Raw genomic sequence first — 14,154 nt, forward strand, 5'->3', positions numbered from 1 at the left:
AAACTGTGACTCTGAAACTACACGGGACATGTTTCACTCGGCTGTTGAATAATTCGGCATCTCTTCAGCAAGAAAGAAAATTGCCAGGAATGAGTTAAGAAACCTCATAATCAGTACAGTAGTCACAGTCATCCCTTTCAAATAAAGCAAAGTGAAACAAACTACCATGTTACAAAGAGACAGTGTCAAAATCAGTTAAAAACCTCAGATTCTTTGGTGTTCTGAAATCAGAGGAATTCTTGTTATAACCTAAACAGAAGTAGTAATTCCACTGACTATAGACATGGCACATCAATGTTTGTAAAACCCCTTTCTGCTAGATTGACACACGCATAAGCACTGCCATTTGTCATACAGGAAGGCTCCATTTCTGTGTTCAGAAAAAAAGAAATAATCAGCTAATCAGCATAATCAAATAATCAGCAGCTTCTTGCATTTGGAGAACACGAGCTCTTTCCAGCTCCTTAAACAAGGTCATCACACACCATCACACTGTGTGGTGCGTGTCCGCTGTCAGAAACCAGCTCACCATTTCAAAGACTCCAATTCTTAAGTACAGCAGGTCAAACATTTGCCCACGTACATAAACTCCTGCTGCTTGTGCTGCTGTTGAAACTGCATCCTCTGTCTTGCAAAACCGTCTTTCCCACTGAACACAGAAGCAACATGAAGCGCGCGGCACCGTCCGGCTCACAGCCCTTACACCAAAACCTGCCGACTGAACATCAAAGCGGCTCACACCAGCACTCCCAATGGGAAACAAAGAATGTCACATCTCTCCAGAGAATAAGGTAGTCACCATGGAAACAGCCCAAATTCAACTGGGCCAGGACAGGAGGGTTTTTGCCAAAAAGCGCAACGGGATCTTTAATGACTGCAAATGGTCAAAACCATGACTTTACAACTCATTCAGATTGCAGTTTGCAACTAAGCTGTAGAATGACACCTGCTAAATCACCAACGGAAATCACATTTTTCTTTAGGATTGCCTTAAGTACACATCCAGTCAGAACAGTCAAACAGGATAGTATCCTTAGTCATTACAGCCAAAATGTAGAATAAAATCTTGTTTCTATTATGCTATATATTACAATGTATGTAGTCTTAAAAAACATTACTAGGTGATACAATCATTCCAGATCTCAAAATATGTTCTTACAAGAAAGATGAAACAAAATGGAATATTACTGTCATCTTCAAAGTTCTTCTACTTAACTTGGGGGAAACATAAAGAGATTTCAAGCTTTTCTCCCTTTTTTTTTTAACATCTAGATCATATCTTTCATGTTTTGAATATGTCATTATGCTCTTTTAATCTTTTATATCTTGCTTCTTTTTAATCTCTTGTCCACATGCAGGGAGGCAATTAAGAAGGGCTTTTTTGTGTGCAACTGCAAATAGATGGGTTTAATGAGAGTCACTCACTCACACCATGTGTTTCTCTGATGGGAGACATTCAAGAATATATCAGCATTACACTGAGCAGCACCCATGGACCATTGAAAAAATACCCAACACACTTCTTTCTGTAGAGAAAAGGAAAAGGGGTAATAGCCATGTTTTAATTTCACTCCGGATACATTCTCAGAAAACCCCCGAAACTTTCCTCACCTTTCCTACCAAAGGAGCCCATAAGGAAAGTCATGCCGGACATGACAGGTGTGAAGCTTTCATTTATTCTCCTTAGCATGGTGAAAATACATTTTACACAGCACTCAGTTATATATTTGATGACAAAGACTGGGACTTTCCATTCACTTTTGCTTGATCATAGCAAGTACTATCGATTGCACGTGGCGACACGCGCTCCTGTTCAACAGAGTGATATTAAATTGCCCGGCAATATCATATTTTTTCATTTATAGAACTTTGAGGCACTACGGAAATACTGAGGCAACATAAGAATGCAGTATAATATATGATACAAATACAAATTTAAGAGCAATAAAATGTTTCAATAACGAAATGAAGCTTCTTCCCCAATCATGCATTCGACAGTGAAAAAAAGTAATGGTTTATTTCTCTTGTCTGATGTTAACCTTTGCTGATATTCCCTGAGGTCCAATATATCCACATGAGGTTATGTTTTTATATGAAATTATGATTATTGCACAGGAGATGATTTTTTTACATTACTTTCACAAGGAGAAAAAAAAGAGGCCAATTTTGATTCTCAGTCATTCAAGTGACTCTTCAACAACTGCCGCTGCATTGCACATATCTTAATAAACGCCCAACGCACACCAAGGAGTTTTATCTGCGTAGGCGTATGCACGTCTGGCATCTAAAAAGGCAGGAGCTATTCTTCACATGATGTATTATACACACACAACTCCTGAATTCAGGATATACAAGCTTGGAATATTAATTTTATGTTAGATGTTAGTCACAAATCAGACAGAGTTTTCCAGAGATTCCCTTTGCTTGCACCGTTCATCAGCACCTTGGCTTTGATCATCCTAAACATACATTGCCCTCTTCAGAAAATAAAACAATCTGGAGAAAGGACAAGATTCTTTATTCCTCTGGAGTGAACTGGGGTATAAAGCTGATCATTTCAAATGGCTGGAGAGAATGTTGGATTTCCACAAAACCCTTTCATCAAAATTCTTGTGATGGGCTCGCAGACAAGCGGCTGAGGGCATCACGTCATGAGAATCAACCTCCATTGGCCACACAGAGGGCACTAAAAGCCATCTGAAAACAGCTTTCTCCAATATAACATTTTTATAGGTGTCATATACCATTTAAATAGCCTATGCAAAACTAATGAGCTTTTTATGTTGTGCTATGTTGGCAAATGATTTCTCTGCTCCTCAGATCCTGCACGCTACTGCATACTAACCATCCTAAAATCTTTCAAAGGGAACATGTGAACACAACCCTTTTCTTGCGTAGTGATATAATCTAAGCAAGATTTTTTATTTCTTTAATGTGTTTGTAATAAAATGCTCACAATAGTGAGAAAACAGATTTAAGCAATATTGTTGGGCTTCAACAAGCATGAGTTAACTGGAAAATCTCAAGACTTTACTACAATGATTTTTCTTCAGTTATTTGAGTAAACTCAATACACCAGGGAGCTCAGCAAATTAAGCGACTGATGGCCCAACAACTAAGGGGCCGGGTTGTCTCTGGTCTCCTAACAAACCTTCCCTGGTGGGATTGCTTTTTGCTTGTCTGCACATTGTCAAACATACAGCATATCAAATAAGAATAGGAAATTTCACACCACAGAATGTGGCTTCTTAGCAAAAAAAAAAAAAAAAAAAAGCGTATTTAACACTGCAAAAGTAGCTTTGACTGATAGAAACTTGAGTATTTTATTATCTGCCTAACAGGATGCCATGGAAGTTTCCTCAGAGAAAAACCTAGAGGGATTATCCCCAACATTAAGGGTACAGATCAGTGTCTGTATCCTCTAAGCTCAGTAGGAATAATAAATACTCCCATAGGTTATGTTCTTGGGTTAGGCCAAATACAGATTATGAGATTTCAGAATAAAGCCTGGATTTTACTCTGGAACAATTCAGCCCTGAACCACGTGAAAAAGATGGCATTATTTGGGCTGAAAGTATCACTATAATTTTAAGAGAAAGAGATAGCATTGCATTCCCTGCTGTGTCCTTAGGGAAACAGTGCATAAACTATGCTGTTATAAATTATATATACATTCGTTGAGTTTCCAAAAAAGCCTCCCTGCAAAGTAAAGTAGATATTAAAGGAAGATACTAAGCTTTTAAAACCACAGCAATAACTAGTATAGTTGTAAATGCTTATCTCAAGACTGAGTTAATACAAAGGCACCATGTCTCTGCCTGATGTTTTTTGTAGGGAGCTATTTTTTCCCATACGAGTGTTCTATTAATTTTAGAAATTCATTGGTACCAGAATCTACTACTGGGCATTAATTAAAGTCATCTATATAACTTACTCCCGGTGCAGAAGCAGCACTAGTGTTAGACATTCCACAATATCTCCTGCTCCTTAGGTCACCCATAGCTCTGCTATTCAGTTGCTTAACTAGACTTGCTCATTCCTGCATTTTAATCAACAGTGATTAGATCTGGTTTGCACTCAGACCACTACATTTAATTAAACATTAATGGTCTGTACTGTGCCCTCAGGTACGCATGGGTAACTCGCATTTGGCTGAGCTACAGGTTTCAACTCACATTGAGCGACTTCCTTTTATTTGAGGAACAAAACAATGACCAACAGTTCAAGTCCATACAAGGCAGAGGTGAATTTAATGGGCGGTAAATATGGGCACTGTACCTCAGAGAAGATTTTGATCCACAGTGACTAAAAGACACTTTAGGATGTTGATGTAATGGAATTTTCAGAAGTGAAGAATTTCATTCCCCTAAACTGTCACTATTAATGTCTTTTTCTGAATAGAAAATGCGAACGTTTCCACTAGAAGAGCAAATGCACATGCAACTTTTGAGTTTCCGCTGTATGGAACTGTATTCAAACGCTGTGATTTTGGCCTGACTTGGCTCAACACTTGTGTTTCTCTTCCAAACAGCAGCATGAAGAATCAGCTAAGGGCACCCTGCTGTGGACAGTTGACATTTCATCCATTCATGTAGGACCACCAGACATGCTTAATCTGGAATTCAGCAGGTAGGTAAGGGCAGGCAAGGGCATTCAGCAGCTACATCAAGAGTCTACCTGCACTGCTTTTTCTTTTCAAAATCTCCTCATCTTCTGTTTTCGGCCTGTATACCAAAATTCCTAATGAGCTGAGATCTATTTTAATGATTACTGAGATTAGTTCATAGATGAGATTAATTTTAATGGTTGATCCTAACGAGTTGAGATTTGTTTTAATGATTGTCACAGGAGGATTAGTTTTACATAGGAAATATAAAGAAAAGATGTGAAGAGCAGTGGACTCTACTGGTTATTCCATTTTGTTATTCGAGGGTGCTGACTTTGGCAAGGATGGGTTCTTACCAAAATCCCACTACTGTAGCATGCTAAATTTTCTAAATCATTTTTCGGCACCTCAAAATCCATGAAAATAAACATTTGAGATCAGTAAACACTGTGAACAACAACTTGTGCTACATCTTGTAGCCTGAAAACATGTTAATTGACAAAACACATCTGTTCCCACACCCTTACCCAAGTATCTCCTTGGAACTTGAAGCTGTAAATCAGCTACGTGGTGTTTGTCTAGGGAATAGGACTGTGAGGGCAAAAAGCTCCAGAAGCAAATTTGCTGTTAAAGCAAAACTTTGATTCTTTTGATAGCTGTTATGCTTTAGCAAGTTTCTGCTTCATTCTCTCCCTCTAGACATTCACTCCTCACCATCAGTCGTCTGCTTTAGGTTTGTGCTCCCAAATGATACTGAAGCGAGTAGGTGGGTGGTCATGTTCTAACCTGAAATTGGGCAGGGATGAGGGAGATGGTGGAATAAGGAAGGATCCTCACTTACCATCCACAGCTGAGAATAACTATGATGTAAGCACGTGCTGCACAAAGTCAGCGTGCCGCTCACTGATGGTTTGCAATTTCCAGATTGAGAAAACTGTGCAAGCACGTAGAAATCAGTCCCTAAATGTTCTGGTAGACTTTAAGACTGCAGGTTAAACTTGCCCCGCTGCTGGAAGGTTTCAGTGCAGTGCCAAACCGCAACGAACAAGGTTTGGAGCCTCCAGAAGTTGACATTTGGCTAGAAAAGCTTCTATACAAGGTGTAGAGTTGCTACATGATTCAACTAGAATACTGGGAATAACCTCTTTATTTTTCAAAATGTGATTATCCTTATCCATCAGAAGTGGTTATGATCCAGATTAAGCCTCCCCATCTGGAACAAGTAAGATCTTAAGTACCTAATAACTAATACTTAGTTAAAACTCCATTACCCTGAAAGATTTCAGTCTTTTCTAGTGAAATTTCTGTGGGTAGCAAATGGATTTATAAGTATCATTAATATCCAAAGTGAATTTTAAATGCGCATGTGATAAAGGATAGAAAAGGTAAGAGATGACCAAATTTCTTTTTAATGGTTAAAACGGTACAAGAGATTTTTTTCGCTCTGCAAACTTCCCCTCAAAAGAAAGAAATAGTTTAAATTATTCAAAATGAGAGTCCACTCTTTACAAGGACACAACCTTCACCTGTTTGAATATCAGCTTTGTCTTTTCTACCTTCCCATTGAATACCTGAACATTTCCGATGAGTTGTGTTGGAAATGAGAATGCTTTTAGCTTTAATTTCTGTTTTTCTTTCAGTTTCCAATACTTATTTTCCTAAAGTTCTTTAAATATTGCCATGCAAAAGTACTTATATTTACCTTTCGCAGACATATATCATCCCAGTTTGCTGTACTGAATGAAAGGACACTGGATAAAACAGCACGAGCTTGCCACAGAGACTTACGCACAGCCTTCAATTTGAATAAGCATGCAGATCTTCATAGCGCCGCAGCTGAATGTTTAAAACACATTATCTTCATTATGACACTTTCAGACTTCAAATAAAAGTATATTTATGGTAAACTACAATTTCTGCAAAACTCAATACATCAAAATCTGTGACTTTCAGACACGAGAGTAATACAGTAGACAACTGTCAAATCTTTTTCTATATCTTCTCACTTTTCAGTGGGGGATTTGAGCATCAAACTTTATGAATCCGATTGACTCCTGTGAACTTTGTTGCCTTTCAAATGATCTAACACACAGAGCCATTGTATTTTAGAGAAACAAACAAACAAGCGAACCACAGACACATCTCAGTCTATCACTGCCTGGAGACAGCAGCAGCCTCATGATCGTCAGTCAGAGTTTCCCTATACATTTTGGCTGAGCCAAAGTTTTTCTTTCTTTTTGCTTTCAGGTGGATAAAGCCATTGGGAACCAAATTTAAAAAGACCATTACTGTCTGTGATGTGCTCATACAGCCGCCAATACCATTCAAGGTGAGAGATATTTAGAACAGACATGAATTTTTCATAGGTGTGCTGGAATGAACAAGTTTATCCCTGTGTTATCAATAAACAATGGGATTCATAACCCCAAGAAAGCCGAGGAGCAGCCGGCGAGCCAGCAAAGCTGCTTTCTGCCCATCAGTGTCCACAGAGAGCCTGGGCTGAAGGGAATTTCTATGTTTTCAGCAGCAGTCCTGGGCACAAAATACAAGTGACTGTTAGAAAACAATGTCCTAATGTAAGCAAGGACACCTTGAAGACAAGATGCCTGTATCAAAGCAGCTAACCCCTCTGGTAAGAAAACCATGATGACTGAAAAAAGACCAGCATGTGTTCTTTCATTCTCCACCAAAAAAGAATAAAACTTACATGCTATATTAATCAGTGTCATAGATACAAACATCTCAAGTTCTTTCCCTCTAACATCAATGAAGAGTTTGTAGAAACAGGTATAACAACATAAAAGAAAAATCTAGATCAGACTTGAAAAAACACCTCAAACGCTGATCAACTGTATCAACCACAATAAACTGTTAAAATAATTCATCTGCTATCTTTTCCAGGTAGCTAGTTGGCAGAATGCAACTATTTACTTATGCCAGTGATATGCAGACACACTCCAATCAATTTAGGTAGCATGCCATTCAAGCTAAAACACTTATTTTTTTCAGTAAATCTAACAAGTGAAGAAGAAAATACTAAGTTACCCATTGTTTCCAGGGCCCAGGGAAGGAAGGTTGCTCAGCAGCTATTTCAGGTTTCCAGTCATGGCGCTGTATTGAACCACTGACATCTACAGGCATAGATGCATATACTAATCCTTCGAGAATTCTCTCTGCAGTTTCACTGTGATGGGACAAGATCCCTCTGAGGACGAGCGACGGAGCTGCCCTGGACAGCCTGATTTAGCGGTAAGGTACACGGGAACCCAACACCGATGGCATAGGCAGCCACTTTGTACGCACTATTTCTGCCTGTTCTCCCCAGCCAAAATGCAACAAACAGGTAGATTAAATTCTTTCTGCATTATTGATTCCCTAAGCCTATGTCATTATTTTGGTTTGATCCTGGTGTAAAGAAAAAGTAGGCGACAAAACTGACCATTATGAACCTCATGTACAGTCAAAGACCCCCAAAGATGCTGTTTATACAAGTTCCCCAATAGATCAGAAACTTTGCTGCCTCCAATAGCTACTGGTTCAAAGATCATCACAGTGATGTGTTACTAAGTGAACTCATTTGAAATCTCTGCTCTTCATTTTGACTATTTACTGCTGACCTTTTTTCATTAGCTATAATAAGGAGGATATATTTGGAAAGTATTTTTGAAAGGGTTCAGGGTCTAAGGAAAAACAGTTCAGAATTAGGTGAAGGAAGAAATTTCCCTTAAGTTAGGCTAACTTTAAGCAAACTGCAGCAAAGAAAAGTTACTCTGGCTATCGCACAAGCACAAGTATGAAAACCACAAATACCTGATTTAGATCAAGTATAACAGATTATTTAAATGTTTTTATTTAATATTTGCTCTGCTGCAAAACTTGATGATTTAAGAACTCCCCCTGTCTGATGTTCTTTCTTTTAACAAACACAAAACTTGAAGTACAGACTACAACGTTTAGAGCCAAAAAATAATAAAAGCTGTAAGGTTAACACCTGGCTTAGCAATATGATTAAGTACAACATGCATAATGTGACTGCGTAATCCTATTTGAACACTTAAGCTTCAGTGAAATCCAGAACTGATAATTTCCCCTACTTCATCCTCCTCTAGCTTTTGCATTAATGATTTCCAGATTAAGGGACTAAAGAGAAAACTATGTCGAAGAAAGTGTGAAGCTATGGTACAGGTGCCCTGATCTAACTATGATTTCTGAGGTAGGATTAGATCTCTTGTAAATGGCATCAGAAACACAAGAACTCACCCATACGGCTCTTTCATTCACTCGTTCTCTTTACAGAGCGCACTGTGCTACACAACTCAGACTCTCAAACTCCAAAAATTAGTGGCAGGAAAATGAGGAGAATGTATGAAAAGGGAACGCAAAAACACTGATATAATGTAGAGAAATACTTAAAAGCTTTCGCTTCAAACACTTCATGTTATTTAGTCTTTTCTTTTGAAAGCTTTCCTGGCTCCTTTGACTCACAAGAACATCATTTTCTTGTATACACACAGTGCTGAAAACCCTTTCTTTAACTGTTCCCATAGTAACCAAAACCATTCTATTATATGTATTTAATTGTTGCCTTTTCAAGTATAATCTATTATTGTAGCTGGAGTCAGCATGTTCTGCTGCCATCTAAATTATGGATTCCCTGAAGTCTATCAGGTATTCATCATAAATTCAAGTTTGCTTTCAATAATTTGGAACTTAAAGCATTTAGTGCATTTCATTATGTAGTATCATATTAAAAAAAATAATTCAGGAGTAAGTATGCAGACAGCACCAAGCTGGAAGTATTGAATGTCTTTTGAACGAGTGAATTTGAGTCATTTCAACTTAAACTATGATGATAAACAAGCCTCGCTAGAGTTCATGTCAAAACTCCCTACCAGGATGGGGATACGACTCCTTTCTGAACTATGGCTCAGCTTAGTGGTATATTCCTGTAACCACTTGAACCCAACTCCACATTCTCTAAATGCATTCCTGCCTTTAGCTTAAAAAAAAAAAAAAAAAAAGTAATTTCTGGGAGAATAAGTGAAGAATGACTATCTGCTTACTTCAACCAATAATTCAGTTTGTATCAGCACTGTATTTATTCTCTGCATTTTAATAGAAGTGTATAATTTTGCACTGTAGCACAGCTGAAGAGTAGAGAACTTGAAAATAAATACAAATAGTAACTATCATTACACATCCTACTTGCATTACTCCCTTTCAAGTCCATCAATTTTTGAAGTATAATACATTTTAAATGCCATTTTTTAGATGTATTTCCTCCCACAAGCCAGCACAGGATTTAGAAACTAATATGGTAATCCTAATTCTGAGCACTTGTGCTTTCTCACTGACCCATACACATGAGTTATCCCAAATAGAGCACACTGGTCCTTGGAAAAGAAACTGAGGAGGCTGTTTTTATAAAGAAACAGACAGATAAACAGTTAGTTGCCGATGTCATACTGTGATGTATGGGTGTGTGCTTCTGCAAAAGCAACCTCATGACTGTGATGCCAGCACTGGCCTCTTTATCTTTCCCTGCTTCTCTTTGTTTGGAGGCATTTATTAAAGCTGTACGCAAGCTGATGATGTGGGCTGCTGTGATGGAAGCTCTAAATCTGGATTATTAATATGGGAATATATTTGCAACATATGCTATTACATATTTAATCAATGTACCAGCAGCAAATATTTTTCATATGCAACAAAAGCTACATACTACTCTATTGTGTAGTGATGGAGAGAGGATCAAAACACCAAAAGTAAACCCATTTGTACTCAAAACAATTGGAGTCAAATCCTGGCATATCCACAAAGAGCTACTAAATGATCCTGGTGCATGAAGCACATGAAATCCTCACAGGTGAGGCACAGGAAAAGAAAACCAAAACACCATTCTTCCCTCATGAGCATCAGTGAACTTTTGACATGGTGGCTACTGCTGATAAACAGCAGCTTGGCCAGTCCACCTCCTTAGTCCAACAGAGCTCAACGCTGCTCCTGGAACACAGGATGAACAACTTACTTGCACCCACTTCACACCTGCACAGATAATTTTTTGCAGCATTCAGCTAATTTAAATTCACTGTTGCTTCGTACGGTATTTTGTCATTACAACTTCACTTTATTGCAATATAATTGCAAATTTCTATCTCAATCCAACTGCACCAATGCCACATGTGTCTTCACGTGTTGGTGCAGTGTCCCTTCACTTTCATCTCCTCTGCTTCCTCTCTCCGCATTTCCCAGTTGGCAAGGGGTGGTTTGGGGTTTGTTTTTCAAGCTGTAGGTGCATTATGTCTCCCACATAGCAGGTGACACAGCCACTGGATTGCCTGGAAAAAGCCAGGAGGGAGAAGAGGAGAAAAAGAGCGAGCCTTCATCTCCATCATCAGTAAATCCATGCAAGCAAATCACAACGTATTCAATACTCCGTGCAAACACAAATTTTGATTGGTTGCTAAAATCCCTGCTCCCATGGTTATCCATACATCCACAGAAAATGTTCATATGAGAGTAAGAGGGATATTGCCTCTATATCTTCATTATCTTGACAAAAAAATAAATAAGAACAAAACAAACTGGAGATGCATGTGCGGGTAAGGGGATTATTCTTAAAATTATTTCTGTCCTTTCTCTAACATCTCTTTTTAATCCACAAAACAGAGCTAAATCTTGCTCTTAGAACTACCAGTATTTAATTATGCAACTTCTGGAGCATCTCTTCCCATTTAATTTTGCAAAACAAAAAGTGAAATCCCATAAGAAACATAGCAAGCAGGTATATATCTATTTTTTCAAATAATTCATTCCCTGTAGGATGCAAGCAATATCTCAACTTGGAAGCACAAAGCACTTCCTACATTTTTAAGTGGTGCGCTGATTGAACTTAGTTCACTCCAGCAGTATTGCTATTTAAGTCACAATAACGTGACTCAGAGCAGTTTATTTTCTAGCAGAGTAAAGTCTGATACAGCCGCTGCACAGGATGGTGGCTTTAGGAGTGGTCAGCAAAATACACGGTTTAGAAAAGCCCTCAGTAAAACCAACAACAGCACCATCACAACACCACTGGTGTCGCTCATCAGATTCCAAAGAATTCCCAGGAACATTTTGCCTGGGAACTCAGCAGGATGTACAGAACAGCAAAGCGCGGCCCAACCGCCACGCCAGGTCACCAGGAACATGAACCTGCCCAGTTTGCCTCTGGTGTTCCTCCTTTCCCCACCCTCCAGTGACAGAGGAAACTACCAAGAAATCTTGTTCTTTGTTATGCTTCAGAAATATTATTAAATTAGAGTGGAAGTGAACCAAATACATCTCTGCCATGTACTGGAACTGGTTTTTCTAGTTTTAATTTACAATGCATTTGTCTAACCAAATTAAGTACTTCACAATCCTGGCATTACATGTGCAAGTATATTTCCTTCATATCTGTTTTCCATTTTACAATGCTTTAATCGTTCACAAGTAATAACATAGTTGATTAATTTTTATATCTGAGCTGCAATTATGCTTTGGAATCTAATCTGTAAGAACCGAGGCTGTACTTTAATACAACCACCAGACTTCTACATTACAAACCAAATTATCCCCGGTCCCTTCTACGCGCCACCACCACCTCCCACCTCTTCAGCATTTGGAGAATGCTCCTCAAACTGATGTTTCTGCTGCACAAAGCTATGGACTCAAGCCTGCTTTAACTTCCTTGTGAGATGGCAAAATACAATCACTGGCTGTGGCTCAAACCCAACTTTAATCATGGTTTAGCAACAGCCAATATTTTTACATACGAGAAAGTACAATTTTGTTTCTGAAGTCTAAGCACTTCCATTTAATTTTGTGCAAGCTTGAGTCAAAGAAGTTTAACAGATATTTTTGCCCCAGTTTTCCAGCAATATAACTTCTGGATGCTTTTGAAGATTTTGGACCTACTAGCATACAAGAAAAAGGAATAAATGGGTACAGCTGGCACTTCACTCTTTCTCCCCATTTGAATTTCATGGGCCTTCTCCCAAAGCTCTTAGTTCTGTACAACCCTTCAGCAAAGTCTCACAGCAACTGTAAATCCTCATTAGGCAAAACTGGGTATGGAGGTGAACCATGGGATTCAGCATTGTCTCCGCTACTGTGCAGTATGCTCCAAGAATTGATTAGTGAAATATAAAACTAACAACCACTATACAACATAACTACATGAGAACTGATTTTATGCTGACACTATCATTTTTTTTTTTTTTTAATGAAGGACAAGAGCAGACAGTAAGACCACAGCATTTGTTTTGAGGTTTCATTGTGCTGCCCCCAAATCAAGTTGTTTCAGCCCCTCGAACCTGCTAAATAAAAGCTTTAGATCTGCTTTCATACATGGAGCTGCAGGAGTACCAATCCTCATTCTGAGTGTCTATGTTGGACGTGAATTCAGGCTGGCTGAAAGTTAAGCCTGTTTTTCATAGGGAACTTTTGTTCTCTTTTTAATCCCAACTGAAGGAGTGAGTAGTTCTGCACATGCCCAACGGGAGCCCTGGCTCCCAGGGCCGCCACGTCTGACCGGCCCTGCACAGTCAGCCCAGCGGACGGTACGTGTGCTCTGCAGGGCTGCAGCTGCTGCCACGTGGCACAATGGAAAACACCATAATTTTGTTAGAATAATGAAGCCTGTAAGTGACTAATGCTACAGTTTAGAACAGCGACTCTTCAGATGCGGATCTCCAGACAAAATAATTGCTGTACGATTTCCTAAGCCTGTTACACTGCTCAGCTTCTTAGAAGCTCTCAGCCATCTCTGCCTGTATTGCTTAAAGCAACCACCCTTTTCAAGGAACCAGGTAAAATTGTATGTATTTCAACTACATCTCCTTTTAGACTTGCTCTAGAGGTTAAAGAGTCTTTGTATATACATAATCATCCCCATTTCATTACACAATAAATATTTCAGGACAAAATTCAAATTCAAACAAATCTCCTATCCAGTCATAACTGTGTCTTATGGTTCATGGCTCTAAATACAATGTATACGCCAAGAGTATTTTGCAACGATTACTCAAGACCATTAGCTGAGAAGACTTTTCAGTTGCTGGGTGTCAGGCTGCCAATTTAGGACTCAGTGGATATCGGTGGTTGAGTCATACTTCTCGGTAATTTAAGTAAAGCAGAAACTTCCAGACACTACAGTACAAACAAGGTAAAATTTCCCATCTTGAACCATGTGTATCTTAAGCACCTGCCTTTATGTATATAGCGGGGTGACAACCAGCACCCTTTCAACCTTTTACCTTTTCATCTACCACCTCTCTGAGCAACCAGAGCCACAATCTTGCTACTCTCATTGTAAAAAAACTTCTTCCTTATATTGAGTTGGAATATACCTTCTTTTAGTTTAAAATCATTACCTCCTGGTCCTACCATTTATCTAGGATCTTCATTTGGAAACCTTTCCTAATGCTCAGGAAAATATTTCTCACATGGAAAGCAAGGGTACCAATCAAATGAAGCACATAAGCACCTGCTTAAATGTCAATCCTGTACATCCAAAATGCAAGCAC

General features: G+C 38.8%; 1 protein-coding gene across 1 annotated transcript in view; it reads right to left on the reverse strand.

Moving 5' to 3' along the window:
• The window catches only part of CCSER1 (coiled-coil serine rich protein 1), a gene marked incomplete at its 3' end in the record, with an annotated part of 374,341 nt that overhangs the window by 293,604 nt on the left and 66,583 nt on the right, over positions 1-14,154 (reverse strand). The gene's annotated exons all lie outside the window — the stretch shown is intronic.

The sequence above is a fragment of the Nesoenas mayeri genome, assembly GCF_963082525.1.
Source record: "Nesoenas mayeri genome assembly, chromosome: 4".
Lineage (NCBI taxonomy): Eukaryota > Metazoa > Chordata > Aves > Columbiformes > Columbidae > Nesoenas > Nesoenas mayeri.